The following is a 16755-nucleotide window of genomic DNA, read 5'->3' as shown; positions in this document are numbered from 1 at the left end:
AAAACATTATTGAAAATTCATATCTCTTTCATGTTTTGAAATATTAAATATTTTTCTTTTTTTAACTTTTTTAAATCTTTTTATTTCAGCTAAGTAAATATGACATATTAAAAATATCATAACTGTATTGCGTTTAAATATTGATCTTTTACAAATAAATATTTGACAAAATTTTATTTAACGTATTGCTATCAAAGAAAACATTATACAATATATATGAGGAATTAGGTATATTCAAGTGCAATTATGTGCATGCGTTGTGCGTGTTCGCGAATACATATTATTTTTAAATTAAATATAATATTATTATTTACTTATTGTAGTTAGTTACACTCAGCTAAAAATACTACAGCTAAAAATATTGATATTCTTACTTAAATTTTAATTTAAAAAATATATTTTAATATAAAATTATTTAATAAAAAATAAATTGTATTTAAAAAATATATATTCCATTATTTGTTAAAGAGTTATATATATGTACGAAATTAATATAAGTAATGAAAAAAATGATTAATATACATATTAGTCATCTTGAAATTTACTTTTGGAGAGAGAAATTGGATTTTATTTAAAAACATATTAAATTTCTCTCATTAATAAATTTCTAATAGTATTATAATTTTAGATTTGTTGGATTCACATGCTAATTATGTTTAATATTATTTTACACTTTGATATTCCTCAAAAAGCAATGTTTTTTATTTAATCATTTATTTATATCAAATTATATGTATGCAAAAATGTAATAAATATTGAAAATATCCCAGAATAAAATCATGCATGTTACTTACAGTTTTGCGCGATGTTTTCAATCATCTGATTCTCGGCGTGCTTTTGGAGCAGGTGTTTCTCTGTTACGGAAATATAATCGACGATATAAATCGAGGTCCTTCGTGGAACGATAGTTGTATGATCGACATGCTGAGTGCACACGAAGAAAGTAGAGTGGCACTATTCTGCTGGAAAAATTGAGTTCTGAAAAAAAATTAAATTCTTAAAATTACAAAAGATCTTTCTAAAGTTCGCAATAAAATCTAACAATACGTCTAAATTTTCTCCGCCAATTCAGACAGAGATTACAAAATTTCTTATAGATCAGTTACAAAAGTTTAACGAAATATAAAACGCTACTGTTGCTGTCACAAACTTAATTATATTATGAATAAAGAGAAAAAATCTTGTAAAGATACATAGAATGATCTTAGAGAAAATACTTAGATTTAGAAAAATAGGGCAAAATGGAGAAAAATATAGTGCTAATCTAATGTTAAATTTAGATGTAATAATCTCAATTGTTAATATATGTTCCTCGATACATAAATTTTAATCTCTCAGTCCTATGCTTTGGGCAAAAAACTGTAAACTGTAAATTCTCGACCCTTAATTTTCTTAGCCTTTACTATTTCCAACTTTATCACTTTACTACTTCATTACTTTATCACTCAAGCTTTAACCTAATTCTCAATGTTTAATTTTTGCTAACGTTCTATAAAATTATTGAGACTAACAAAGAAATTTTATATAAGTTTCCTCTTTCTCTCCAAAGAGTCTTCTGTATTAATGTATCAAACCGCTTGTCACAACATATATACATAATCGAGATAATCATTCGTAAAGATTATGCCGAGCGAAAAAGCTAGAACGCCGCTTGATGCTAAGTTAGGTTTCCCTCTCGTATCAATGGCACGTACACAGAAAGGGTAGGCGTGGCACTTTGCGTTGGATGCTCGCGCGTGCACCGGACGCGAAGGGATGAGATGAGTATGAGAAAGAGGGTGGATACGTGCGTGTGGAATGCCGCGCGAGACGAAAATAGAGACGAGAACGGAATTATTTCGCGAGATAAAAGAGAACGGACGCCGTTTGCGAGCGAGAGACAAGGATGACAAACAAAGAAGAAGCGAGAGAGAGTAAGAGAGAGAGAGAGAGAGAGAGAGAGAGGAGGGGGGGGAGAAAGAGAAAGTGAGAAGGATTGAAGCCGCGTGGGGGTGAGATAGTGAGTAAAGGAAAGCTGCGAGGAATGTTCTTCCTTATCCCATCGATGCGAGGGAGAGAGATAGAAAATGTGCGCCGCGAAAGGGAGAGGGAGTATAGAGGTGGAAGTGAGAGCCAGATAGAGAAAGACAGAGATACAGGGCGCGAGACCGCGCGACGCTTTCAGTCACCGCCCGATCCTCGGCGCGCACGGTTTCGGAGTGGATGTTTCTCTGTCGCGGAAATATAATCGGCGATTTAAATCGAGGTCCTTCGTAGAACGATAGTCATGTGATCGACATGCCGAGTGCAGACGCTGGAAGAAAGTAGAGAGTGGCACAATTCTGTCGAATCTGCTGAAAGAAGTTTTGGAAAAAATAGAAGTGCGCGAGTATTTGCGATTTCGAGACTTCGATTAAAACTGACTTGTAACAAGTGCAGTGAAAATTTAGTAAAAAACTTCGAAAAGACCCGTAAGTCTAATGCTGCTATTATGCATAAATAAAAACTCGAGCAACACATACAATTGCGTTCAAATGCGAAATAAATCGGGACCAATCGATATGTGAATGGAGATACTCGTTATTTAAGACGCAAGAATTGTGCAAAAGTTCGTGATCTTTAACTTACATAAATTTTAGTTATTTTTAATTGAGACAGTATCGATTAATCGGAAGCTTACATCGATCATGTAGTTGCGAGGCGGTGCCTCAATGATGAGAAACTGAATCAGGAATCGTGGATGATGTTTTAAAATTAAGTGGTGCGAGGAACGACTTTTTCAACTGGCGATTTTAAATTATTTGAAAACTCTTAGTGCATACATCTATAGTAGTGTAAGGTGAACACGAATAAACAACCATCCTCCGGATTCATCTCACGAGATGAGGGACTTTGAACACTTCTGTCAAACTAAACCGAATTAGGTGAGCAAAATTCAAAAGCACTTTCGCATCTACGTCAGTAAACGAATTATCTGACAGAAGAGGACGAGAAAGATAATGTATCTATATTTTAAACTTTATTGTTTTTTTAACATATTTTCACTTTTTTACTATTTTTACTCAGATTTTAATCTAATTCGAGATGTATTACAAATGTATTACAAATATATAAATGAATGCGTAGAAAATAGTTGTAAAATTTTATACGCATCTATAATTTAAATAAGAAAATTTCTGATCAATCTAAAATCAAAAACATATGTAGTTATAATTAATATTTATAATCAAAAATTTAAATTACACACACACACACACACACACACACACACACACACACAACACACACGCACACACTTTTTATAGTTACATATCTTTGTAAATTTACATTTACAATTTACTTTGTAATATTACATTTGTATAATTAGTAATACAAAATTCACATGAATACTACTTTTGCCCGCGGTCTCTGTAGTAGCATTTAATTAACCCTTTAAATTTGAACAGTGCTTCTGCTCGATCCTGTATTAATATCGTTACAATGACAATTTATATTTTACCATAGTTACAGTTATTATTATAAATTAGCAATAATTGTAAATTAGGATATCGTTAATTACAAATTATCTGCCCTGGTATATTATAAAAATATTAATTTAAAAGAAATAATTTTTGATGTCAGAATATGTATTGAGTAAAACATATTAAAGTGGACTTTGTTTAATCCTTAACAAGAAATACATAGTGTCTCAGATCTCAGCGTTTAAAGTGTGCCTTCTTTAATTTTTATCTATAAAAAAGTAAATAAAGAGATATCAATTTCGATCCAATAGTTTATCTCCTATTTTACGTTTTAGATACCTAAGATAATGAAAAAAAATAATTATTATTATATAATAGAAAAAAACTATAAAAAATGAACTAAAAAAGAAGATCAATATTACGTCGACTTTTTCTACACATTATCACTTAAAAATTATATATATTCTTTTTAAACTACCTATTTTTGGGATTTGTAATTTTCGTACTTCGATCGGTATTATTTTCAGTGTCTCAATTGTTTATCTCCTATTCTGTACGTTTTAGATACCTAAGATAATGAAAAAAAATAATTATTATTATATAGAAAAAAACTATAAAAAATGAACTAAAAAAGAAGATCAATATTACGTCGACTTTTTCTACACATTATCACTTAAAAATTATATATATTCTTTTTAAACTACCTATTTTTGGGATTTGTAATTTTCGTACTTCGATCGGTATTATTTTCAGTGTCTCAATTATTAAAGACATCTTGGTACTTTTCTTTTAAATCTTGAAGTAGACAACAAGATTTCATTGTTCAATTATGTACTGCACGTTTTAGTCGTGAAAATTATATATTAAACTGTATGAATCAATAATACAACAATTTTACATACTTTTAATAACTTCACAATAATTTCGTAATTATGAGAGAACAATAAGTTCTTTCATAGATTGAATAATTTGACCAATCAATGGACTGGTACACAATTCTGTACCAGTTTCTGCGCAATTTATACAGGCAAGCACATATTATGTAAATTGCAACGTTGAACATCTTATGTTATAACTTTTTGACAAGCTTAACTGTTTCCGCACTTAAACGCATCATCACTCTGAGTGTATAATCTTGGATGGTGTGCTTTATCGCGCGTTAATCAGAATTTATGAAAATTCTCCTTCCTCTTTCCGCGTTGCATCTGCATACATATGTACATTTTCGGACGTGCGCACGCCAGCAAAGCCATAACTTTTCGCAATAAGCGACGTTACGGCTGCCATAACAGTGAAACTGCACGATCAGTGTACTGAATCAACTGTGCGATATGACGAAACTGGAAGCGCGCGCGGTAACTCGGCAACGTCAAAGACAGAACCGGAAGTTTCTAACGAATGTCGTAATAATGATACAGGATTTACGAGTTTGCCTTTGGTACTGTTGCAAACTTTGCGACTGATTCAACTTGAATCGGCTAATTAAAAATCGGTAACATATATTTTGAGCTGAGAAAGAAAGATGGTGAACTGAGAAGCTTTTATATAAAAAGATCTAACTACAATTTTAACTACAATATATGCTATCTTAATTTTTTAAATAAATAGGCATATTTTGGATATCTCTGTATATCTTGAAGAATATTATAACATAAAATAGTTATTATATTTTGATGAAGAAACAAAAAGTTATATTATTTCTATCTTATTATCATTTATATGCGCTTGCGTACGTGCATAATGTATATTTATGCTTGTTTTTACAAAAATGTAATTTTAAGTTTAATGATTAAAGCTAATTAAACATATTAAGGACTATAATATATACGTTGTTGCAATTATGTATATTAGTCTCACATTACGGAAAATATTTTTTTTCTATAGAATATAAGAAGTTATTTTACATATATAGAACAATTTAGTATTTGTCGTTTAAAAATTATGCAATTTTTATAAAAATTGATTTATATAAAGAACTGCTAACAAAAAAAAAAAAAAGGTTATTATTTTTGAAGTCTTCGGAACTTCCAAGATTCGTAACAATGATTTCGCTACACATTGCGCGAGCGAGAAACAAGTCTAATATCGTTCATTATTACAAGATTTGTATTTGTCAAAAGTTATACTTGAATTACGCGGAATGATTTCTAAGGACATGCGACCACGACTGGCTCTGACAACGTCGTTATCGGTAACAATTCCAATTTACCAGTGCCATTTGGCCCGCTCGATATCGATCGGTCTTTCTCCTTGTTCCCCTTGAAAGTCGTTTTAAATTGAAAAACCGGAGCATAGACCCCAAAAGACAAAGAAGTGAACGCTGCGATGCCGCCGATTTGTGGATCCGACTTTCCATTAGTGAAATAACATTTTCTCCCTCTTTGGTCGGAGGGTCGCCACTTTTAAAATACCCCATTCGCGTTCGTCTGTTTATTTCGTGGCTAGCCATGCTTATAAATCAGATGTGGAAACATAAAACTCAATATAATTCGTATTCAATATCGATACGAAACTGTACCGCGGTTGTTTTACGTCATATTATTTATAGCGATTCTTGGTGTACAATGACCTCGTGAAAACTTAAGAGAATTATATATCATTGTTTATTCTTCCATCGAACAAAAATGCGAATTTGTGATACAAATAAATTACAAATATAATTAAGACACTGAAAATAATACAATTAAGCTTGTAATATTCGTACTATGAATAATACAAGCTCTCAAAAATAGAGTTTTAAAAAAAAAATATTCTAATACTACAAGTTTTAATAAAATATTAAAAATGTAAAATCTTTTTTTAAAATTTCTCTCTTAAAAAATCTATTTCTTTATATTAAGTTTATCAGACAGTTATTCAAATTTATAAGTTGAAAGATCTGCATAAAAAGTCGATATAACGCATAAGAGACATGAAAGCAAGAGATCAATTTGAGCATTTATTTTCCGGCACACGTTAGATGTTGCGTTTCTGTAAAATTAATACGACTATCGCGACAGATAGCGCGGCAAATGTCGCGACGTTACTTTATTCGTTACTTTATTTAATGAGAATATCCATTCACAGCAGTCATATCTGATACTTCAATATACTAGCAGAGTAATGGAATCGACTCTTTAATTAAATAAAATTGATGGCACTGAACGCTCACATAAATTATTGATACGCTCGAGAACTCTCGCGCAAATGCTATCCGTCTCGATGCGTTCTCGTTTGCTTAACGCCTCGTGCGCAACAAAGAAGAGAAAACTTAATTATATAGTTGAAACGAAGAAAGTGTTAACATTCGTTAGTATCATCGGATAAAAACTTATGGCGACTCGAGCAAAAAGAAAATGGATCAGTCATTTCGCGTATGTTTCAATTTAACTTTTAATTAATTGCCAACAGTTAAAGGTCTCTGCAATTTAGGATTTACAAATGTAGGGCAGTGAATTCGTATTTTATAATTCCTGCTTGAATAAACAATTCGTTATACAATGTGGATTTTGCACCCATATGCATTTGGTTTAATGAGATTCTTTAACAATTTTGAGTTAATTTTTCCTTGTAAATAAAAATGTCGATGTTATTGAATCGATAATTTATATAATTATTTGTACGACTTTATAAATCGCTCTGTATATTATAAAATGATTGATTACACGATATAAAATATCGGTATCCTGTAAAAGCAATATAGAAAATAATTGACTTTACATAAATACACGCTATTTCATCATCAAGAAGTCATGCATAATATTTCAATCGTAATAGTTTAATGTAATAAAATGTAACAAAATTAAAAGTTAAAAATATTGTTTATTTAAAATCGTTTATTAATAAACTTTTTCTATATTATCATGTGTCACGTTATCGTCATCATGTCGACAGCATTTACATATGACCGTGATATAAATCAGTCAAATTGCGGACTATTATTTTTCTAACACATCGCTCGTACACGAATGACATTGATCGCTAGACGTATTTTGCTTGACGATTTCTAACTGTGGCTTCGCGATAGTGCACTGACGTAGAATATGAAACGTTGACATTTGTGATAAATACAAACGTGTACGTCCGTCCATCGCGCCGACAAGAGATCATTTAGATTCATAAAAATTATTTTAGACAAAATTATTTCGGAGAAATAGTAATAAAAAACAGTTAGCTATTTCTTTCATCTTTAAATACATATATCTATATTATTCAGAACCACTCTACATTCAAGTAAATAAGCAAAGTAGATTAATTAATATAAAAAGAGAAATTGCATCAACTAATATTAAATCGAAGGAACACTTCAAGTCTTGTTTAGAAGTTGAGACATTTCTTCTCGATAAACAATATAGCGTACATTTAGTTTCAGGAAAGAGAAGAGAAAGAGTAAAAGAAATATATCTAGGTATTTCTCTTGTTCCGCTGCTAAGAGTGTCGGTGAAATATCTATATATTCCACTTGCTCTGCTTTTAAATGTACGTCGCGAAATAAGATCTACAGATGTAATATCTTTTTCAATTCCTAATAAACCATTGCAAATTATGAATTTTTCATCGAAATCGTAAAAATTAAGAGCTACAATTAATCCTAAAAAGATTTTATCCTGTAATTAATCATTCAAATAAAAAGTAATCGTCACAGTAATAATTCTAATACATCGAACGCTTTGAACAGAGAAGTAGGTAATAATGTATGGCCTTTAATTTTTCTTATAAGTTTAATATCGTAAATAGACTTTATTTTAACAAAAATTTTAATTTCATGCTTAATTCAAAATAATTTAATTACTTGAAACTCGTATTACTCGTAAAACTTGAAAAAATCATGGATAAGTAATTCCATTTGTCGATATTGTAGTAAAAAAAATCAACTTTACATTCGTCTAAACGTTTGTTATTAAAATTTGAAAACTAATAATTCTGATACAATTCATGTACAAATGTAACAGATTAGGATATTTATCACGTACTGTTGAGAAGGGGTAAATATCGTGGTAATCGTTTTCAATGTGAAATATTTGCCGGGCAGGGATAGAAGTTTAGAACAATATTGAAGTCTGCACAATATTGTGATGATTTGTCGTTATGCGTGCATTCTCGAGAAAACAAGAGATTCGTATTATCTTGGATAATTTGTAGCTCTATGAATTATACGTAAATCTGTGCTCGATAGATTATGCATTATGGCACAGTGGCATAAAACTTTGCGAGATTATAATTTTCGATCGAACATTTGCCGAGACTACGCACATTAATTACTACGCTGTAATTTTATCGCGTGCATTTCTATAATACACGTACAATGCGATGCGTCTATTGTTCCATTAAACGATGCGATCCAACATGTAAAATCGATACCTAATTTAGAGCTATTTATCCTCGCGAAGGAAAAGTAGATGGGTTGCGGTTACTACGCACGTGATATTGTGTATATACAACTGATTTACTCATTGTCAATCATGTAAGAATGCGCGATTGTATCGCACCAGTACGCGAATCATAATGACAGCGACGTAAGAAAACAGCTGAGTCGCTGTCACATAAGGCGCTTGATTGTTGACGTTTATTAATCGCGTTTTACACGTTATACTTGTCCTCGTGAGAGACTGTAAACATTGCATTCACCAAAAAATTACCGATAAGTTGTTCACTTAATAAAGCATTTGATTGCAATTGTTATTATATTATAAACAAAAAGAAAATTTTAAAAGTTGAATACTAAACGATCGTGAAAAAGATTCAAACGAGTTTTAAGGAAAGAAAAAAAAAAGAACAAAGTCCAGATTTATTTAAAAAAATTAAATAATTATTACGATTTCTCGTATATTATAGACTACATTTGTGTGAAGCATAAAGTCACGATTAGATGATCAATGATTTTTATGATGAATTAATCGAATCAATACGACGCTGCTGAACAGTATGAGGAATAATGCATAATTATGGACAAGCTGCGATAGTTGTTATAACATTATTAATTAACATTGTAACATTATTAATTAACAGGTAATTTTATGTAAAGACATTTTATTATTACTCGTTGTTTAAGATAGATGAATAGTTTAATATGTACATATACCTTCACAAGATTTATTTTCTCTCTTTCGGTTTTTCAGTTTATGATAGTTTCATTTGTTTGCTAAATATCTTACTTTTATTCATATAATATTCAAAAGATTTATTGTTTCTATTTTTATTTTAACTATATTTGTTAAATGTTTTGTTTACTCGTATTATTGAAAATGTAAAATTTGCTGTTCTAATTTAATTGATAAATATTTCCATATGATATATTATAATTAAATTGCCAATATTTGGTAAATTAATCATTTAATTATTTTGTCATTTTTCGTTTTTGAATGTACTTTTTAAATGACGTTTCTCATGAAACATTGCCGACATCATTTCCGCACGGAAATTGAAAATCGGTTAAATGAGATAATGAGCCACAATGTTCGCTTGATCACGCGTAACTCATCGAGAGCCCTATGAACAGAATCGACATGTGCAATTTAATTAGCAATTAATTCAACGAAGGAAATGGCATCGTTGCAACAAGTGATGCTGGCCAGCAATTGATACTCTTTACGCTGAAGAAATAATGTTTATTATTTGATTCGCGGTTTTCGGAAAAATGCTATTTTCACTAAAAATTATTAATCGTGTGGAGCTGTTTGAAATCATCATCATACATTACATTATGTCTTCAACATTATATCGCTTTCTATATTTTACATACTACAGTCCGATACTATAGTCAGTCGAAAGCAGATAGAGTTATTTAGACTATGTGTATATATATGCGTGTAATGCATACATTGGGCGGATATGAATACAAGTAAGGATACTCTTATCGTAATATCTCAACGTGCTGTGATGCTACGTGACCTAACTTACATTAGTCTTATCGCTATGGCATTATACCGCCTGCGAGATTGAAGTTGGTAGACCAGAATCGGGTCTACATAACCACAGGATCTGGGCTCGATGGACTTCCCACGAAGTTGCAAATCAGCTTACAGTAACACCATGAAGAAAATGCCGTAGCAAATTTGCAATCTTTGTATTTCACGCAGTGATTGTAACAGGATTGAATGTCATCCTTATACAAATTGCATTTTCAACCAGAAATTTCAATACCAGATTATCATCGATTAGCATTATTGCATGAAAATGAAAAGCAAGAAATAAATCATAACTTGAGAGTAACATTAATTGTTTTATTTCCACATATCAATGTTATATATTGTATAGCTATACAAAGCTATATAATATTCATAATCAATAAACGCGTATTATATATATAACAATGATTAACAATTAACAAAGAAATTGTTGATAGTTTAATGGAGCTTCTATTTTTTTTAAATGAACTTATTCTTTTTTAAAAATAACAGCACGGAAAAAAATGACAAAAATAATAATTCAATAATTTTAAATTTTCTTAGAAAGACTGCATATGTGTATTTTGTCTAATTCATGACGCTTTAAGTTCGTGACCCAGCGTAGGTCGCAAGTAAGATTTATTCTTAACGACGATGAAAGCGAGGTAGCGAACTATTAGCATATCTAAGTTCGACGAACGATAGAAAGACGAAGGTAGAACGAGAGAAAAACGGCAATTTCCTAGATAGAAGAATTTATGCGAATACCGTCCGTTCTTGCTGCAAGTGAACCGTGCAAAATGCTTAACGTCTAGTCACGTAAATATACATAACCGCGTCTCGGCGCTATCACCTTAGACGTAAAATCCTGTTAAATCGCACCTATGTGAAAAATCAATTTCTCGAATTCGTCTTTCTATTGCTGCTCGTTAAACCAATCTCATCATCAGTCGACTCAATCAATTCACAAAGAAACTTATCCCTTATCAGAAATTTAAATTTAGCGATAAATAATAACCAGCCAAATAGCCAGTTAAATAACGGACAGGCAACGCAAAAGGACGATATTAAATTCACTATTAAATTCCATGAAATTTGTTGAATAAGATATATGATTTTTTTATAATCTGATATTTTATGCAAAAAAAGTTTAATATAAAAATTGACTATTCGATACAAAAATAAAATATTAAAAATATAAATAAAAAAATAAAAATACTTTTAAAAAATATCATTATTCAGTTATAACAATTGATAATAAAAATTCATTGATAATAAAAAAATGTAAACGTAACAAAAATAAAATAATTGACTTTTAATAATCTACTGTTATTATTTTGATATATAATAGGTAAACGTGAAAAATTGTTTTTTTTTTTTTTTGCATTTTCAGGGTTTCAAATTTAAACGTCTATCAACCTAATAATTTTAAAATTTGATAAATGTTACATGATGCCTAAGAGCTGTCATGGAGTACTATCCTAAATAATATCAAATTCTTTTTTACAATACAATCATAAATATCAAACTGAAAGGAGAAAGGTGTCATGTGTAGTATTTTTTATCTATACAGTAAAACAATATTTTTTAGTACAAATTTTTCCCATTTTACGATTATAGTAGTTTGTAAGCGAAATTATTGTATTATGATAGAGATAAGTTTTATTAAACAATTACATTATCTTTTATCTTATCTTCTTTCATTTCCATAACACGATTTGTTTTATCAGTTGCTGGGCATAAAATGCTTTTCCCTTCTTTCTTCGATAATATCAAGTTTAACGAGATATAATGCGCGTTTTATTTTCACGAATACTTTAGCAGTTATGCGCGAACTCGCAAATTGATAAAATTCGCGTTTGAGCAACCGCGTCAGATAATCCTTGAATTAAGTTTAAGACGGAAATACGACGGTATACTTGTAATGCACGGCATCGTCGATCTCGTGCGACGGTCTCCTCAGGAAATGAAAACCAAGTTTTCGCCACGAGATGTTAATAACACGCGGCAACTTCTAGCGGAGACGAGAAGCGTCGGCGCTGTAAATAGAGTTCCTTTTGTTAACATCGGAGAAGGCGGATAACGCGAAATATGAAACGTCAAAGTAAAAGCCACTCCCTTTTTGCGTGTATAATAGAAATCCATGTGACGATCAATATTTGCATTCGATTTTCATCGAACGCAAAATCGATATTATGTATTATTCTCGGAAAATTGCGCAGAGTAATCACCTATATATTTCACACTGACGATTCATTCATTTGATGACCTAAACAAAAACGCTCCTCTCAACGGGAACATTATTAGACTGGCTAATGGAGTTTGAGGTTTGACCCTAACTACCGATGACTGCAATTTGTGGCTCCGATAATATCGACGTAATAAAGATTGAACATTGTAATGTAAAATCAAATTGAAAATATTGTAAATATATTAAATAAGTCGTATAAAAAGCAAGAAAGAAAGAAAAGAGAGAGAGAGAGAGAGAGAGAGAAGAAAAGTGAAAGAAACTTATTTTTTGTATTCTCTCTTTCCAAGATTTAAAAAAAAACTAAATAAAATAAAATCTCATATTTCAAGAATTTTGTTTTTATATTTTTATTTTTTTGATATATATATATATATATATATATATATATATATGTATTTATTTACTTATATATATATTTATATATATACATACACATATATGCATATATACTTTTTTCTTATTCATTTTTGTATGTTTCTTTTATATATTTGTTGTTATTGTGCCTTTTATATTTATATTTTTTTAGTTATATAATTTCACTATCAAATTTCTCTTGCGCAGTTTAAATTTTGTATTATATTTCAATAAATATTGGCTGGTTATTATATTATATTAGAAGAAGCAATACAAATTTATATCCTATTATTTGTAAACTGCTATTGAAGTTGATATATACTATATTACACAATATGAAATATGTATAATATTTTGTATATTTGAATTATTAAATAAAATAACAATATTGATTTATTTTATTTAAATTAATGAACAATTTCTAAGAATTTTTAATATAAAATCCAGCTACTCTCTTTTCTTTTCGTTTTAATGTATTTTACGTTTTTATAAAAAAATATTAGATTTACTTAACGCACTTATACATATATAATATAAACATACATAATATACACATGTATAATAGTATATAATAAGTAGGTATCAAAATTTTATTTTTGCCAACTAGTATTTTTTATTTTATCAAGAGTATATCTCGCATTTTACTTGTAAATGGAATAACTTTTTCTACAGAATTGTGTGTGATTTTGAATATGCCATATAATAAACATTTGTTAATACTTCTGTAAAAACTGTGAGCAGCTCAAAGCCGAAAATCCTAGAATGAGCAAATAACATTAAAAATCCGAAATGATTTTAATAAGGAACACTTAAAGATGTTCTTAATTAGAAATCTCTTAATACATAGAAAAAATATACACATATATGTATATTTTAGATTGCTTGCATGTAAATTCATAAATAAAAATGCGAAAAAAGTTTTGCTAGCGGACAAGTAATTTTCTTCGCGATAACGTGCGACTCTTTACACGGAAATGTGTAACTTTTAATATCAATTAACACTCAGAAACGCTCTTGCCGGCGGATACGAAGAGTCGGACTGAGTCTGAAACTTTTCGCAGTAGATTCTGAAATGCGCACGTGGTGAGAATATTGCAAATCTGTTGAAGTAGTTGGTGAAATTTCATAAAAGATGTTACATACATTTCTACCGAGTCAATTCGTGATCAATCTTATATGACGTGCTGTAAAATTGATCACGAATTGACTTGGCAGGAATATATGTAAGATCTTCCATAAAATTTTACCTACTATTTCAACGGATTCGCAATATGTTCACAGTATGTCGCATAAGATCGATTACAAATAGATGAATTGTTTATTTTATGATGACAGATAAAATATATAAATAAAATGTGTGTGAAACTGTAAAATTTAAAATTGCAGTAAATTTAGACATATTTACGAGTAGAAATACAAAATTAGTAGTAGCAATTGATTTTCAATGTTTGACATCAATTTTTGAAAAATATATATAAATGATATTTTATATTAAAAAAACATAAACATAAAATTATCAAGAAGCGATTTACCTTGCAAGAAGTATTGAGATAGACAAGAATTTGCTTTACTTTATTCTATTTGAACAATTGAGAATATTTAAAATAACAAGTATGTAATGAAAAATTTAGAGAGTAAAATATCTTTTTTATAATATACAAACATATAATAGAAATGACGAATAATTTTGAAAAAATAAAAAGGAATCTCTAAGCTCGTAGATAAAGAAAGATCGCTGATGAAAGAAAAATTTTCAGTTAAGTTAGACAAAGTTTCGCTAGTTGATTCAGCGGTTCTGTAGTACTCCGCGATATGGTGACAATGCAGTAAAAGCACAGCGACGGGAATTGCAAACTGAGCGACGTCTTAAGCTACCACATATGTACGAACATACCGAGCACATGGTGACCAGGAGTAATTCTTGTTCCAGGGTTAACACTTGTGAGAAATAAACTCGTATAAGGTCGAATTATCCAACCGCAAAATGTGCTTTAACTCTTTCTGAGCAAAGTTTTTATTTATGTAGAGAAAAATTTCAATTCTTTACAAATTATGATTGCAAATAATAATTATCAAACAATTACTTGTATCACATAGATGAGAAAAAAAATTTAATTAGCCAATTTAAAAAAATTAATTTTTTTGAAAAATATTAATTTAAGATAAAAAATTCATAATATACTAACATGGTTTAAAATTTGTCACAGAAAAATTGTTCTATTTAACGAGTATATAAAGTATGATAATGTCGATTTCGCGAAGTGATAAAGATATCTACTGCTCCGTAAATTCCTTGTTTCGTGACAAATATCCATTACTCGGATTTGAAACGGTTAGAACAGAAAGTTAAGACCATTCCATGCTACTCTTTTACCGCCATAATCGCGATAGTCTTTTATGACAAATCCTTATGACGTTTAGAAATATTATTTTTTTTCCTCGTTTTTTATTCTGCAAATTTCGATATATTATCGGATCGCGTCATTACCTAAGCTTGAAACATATATGCTACAATTTTTCTCACTCTACATTACAACATTATCCATATATATTTAAGAATTTTAAGAATTCATCTTTCAAGCGATCATCTTTAGGTTTCAATAAAAAAAGGATTAATTATATAATAATTAATCAATTACTATTATGATAAGAATATTAAAATATTTTTTTATTTTTCACTTTTCTGGTAATATAAAATTTTTGCATGTAACACAAAATCAGAAACCCTCTTTAGCGAGCACAAGTATAACTTAAGAAGAAGTTCTCCTTTTTGTGTTAACATCGGATATGATGTATTTTTGCGAGTCTGAGATGTACGGTTTTCCGGTAAGAAATACATGGTGATAAATTCAGAGCATGACCCGGACAACTGGATTTCCCGCAGCGTTTTGGTCTAGTTGCGCCATAGCTAACTCCCTCGGCCGCGTAGAGCAAAATATTACCCTGTTTTTACGAAGACGCGATATCTGTAAATAATTTTATGACGTATAAACCATTGTCTATGAATTGCCGAGTGTTAGAAAGTACAGAAATCTTAGCGAAATGTGATTATTATGAAAAGATACGTTTCTAATGAGTATGTAACGAGGACATATAACGACGTGAACATGTTCCCGAGAGTGTTCATAGAAGCTTCATAGAAGCCGGTAAAAAATGAACAGTCTTAACTTTTAATACAAACTTTAAAAATAGATGCGACAAGTAGAACGGTGTGTCACAGGATAATTAGGAAAAATGTGGAATAGACGAGTTTGATTATTGTTTAAATATTAAAATATATAATAATTTGTAAATATTAAAACAATATTAGAACATAATATTACATAAATATTAAAATATAATTTTTGTTGATCTTGTAATGATCAATTATTTAAAAACAAGCTTTTTATGAAGAAAATAAAAGAAGAGGAAACATTTGAGATTTGATTAATAATATAAAATTAAAAAAAAATACTATTTTTTTTAAATTTTATATGTATATTATTATATTAATTAAATCTCAACTGTTTCCTCTTCTTTTAATTTTGTTTATAAAAAGCTTATTTTTAAATAATGAATATATTATATTAAATATATATTAATATATTATATAAATATATATTAAATATATCGATTTTATGGTGCTTCATAAATTTTAAAAATAAATTTATTTATAAAATGCATTTAAAATAATTAGATTAGATCTTGAAATATATATACAATATACATATATGTATATGTCTCGAAAAGTAAAATCTTAATTTCTGTTTGTAGTTTCATTACGAATTATGAAATTATACTAGCATATTCAAGCGCGTTAAAGAACTTAGGAGAGCAAATTCTTAGAAATTTATCCGCAAGAAAT

The 16755-nt window shown here is 29.5% G+C and overlaps 1 protein-coding gene and 1 long non-coding RNA gene across 7 annotated transcripts in view; one reads left to right on the top strand and one right to left on the bottom strand.

Moving 5' to 3' along the window:
- Positions 1-16755, bottom strand: part of LOC140663368 (uncharacterized) — a 65469-nt gene that overhangs the window by 1699 nt on the left and 47015 nt on the right. For all 3 annotated transcript variants that reach the window (XR_012046273.1, XR_012046272.1, XR_012046274.1), the window contains exon 2: positions 795-978. This is a non-coding gene — a long non-coding RNA (uncharacterized lncRNA). The remainder of the gene's footprint in view (positions 1-794; positions 979-16755) is intronic.
- The window catches only part of LOC140663363 (uncharacterized), a 236335-nt gene continuing 221759 nt past the window's right edge, over positions 2180-16755 (top strand). For all 4 annotated transcript variants that reach the window (XM_072887451.1, XM_072887452.1, XM_072887447.1 and 1 more), the window contains exon 1: positions 2180-2903. The gene's annotated coding sequence lies outside the window, so the exon portion shown is untranslated. The remainder of the gene's footprint in view (positions 2904-16755) is intronic.

This window comes from Anoplolepis gracilipes, chromosome 3, assembly GCF_047496725.1.
Source record: "Anoplolepis gracilipes chromosome 3, ASM4749672v1, whole genome shotgun sequence".
Taxonomy (NCBI): Eukaryota; Metazoa; Arthropoda; class Insecta; order Hymenoptera; family Formicidae; genus Anoplolepis; species Anoplolepis gracilipes.
Note: the sequence above shows the minus strand (reverse complement) of the source record. Positions and strands in the feature narration are given on the sequence as shown.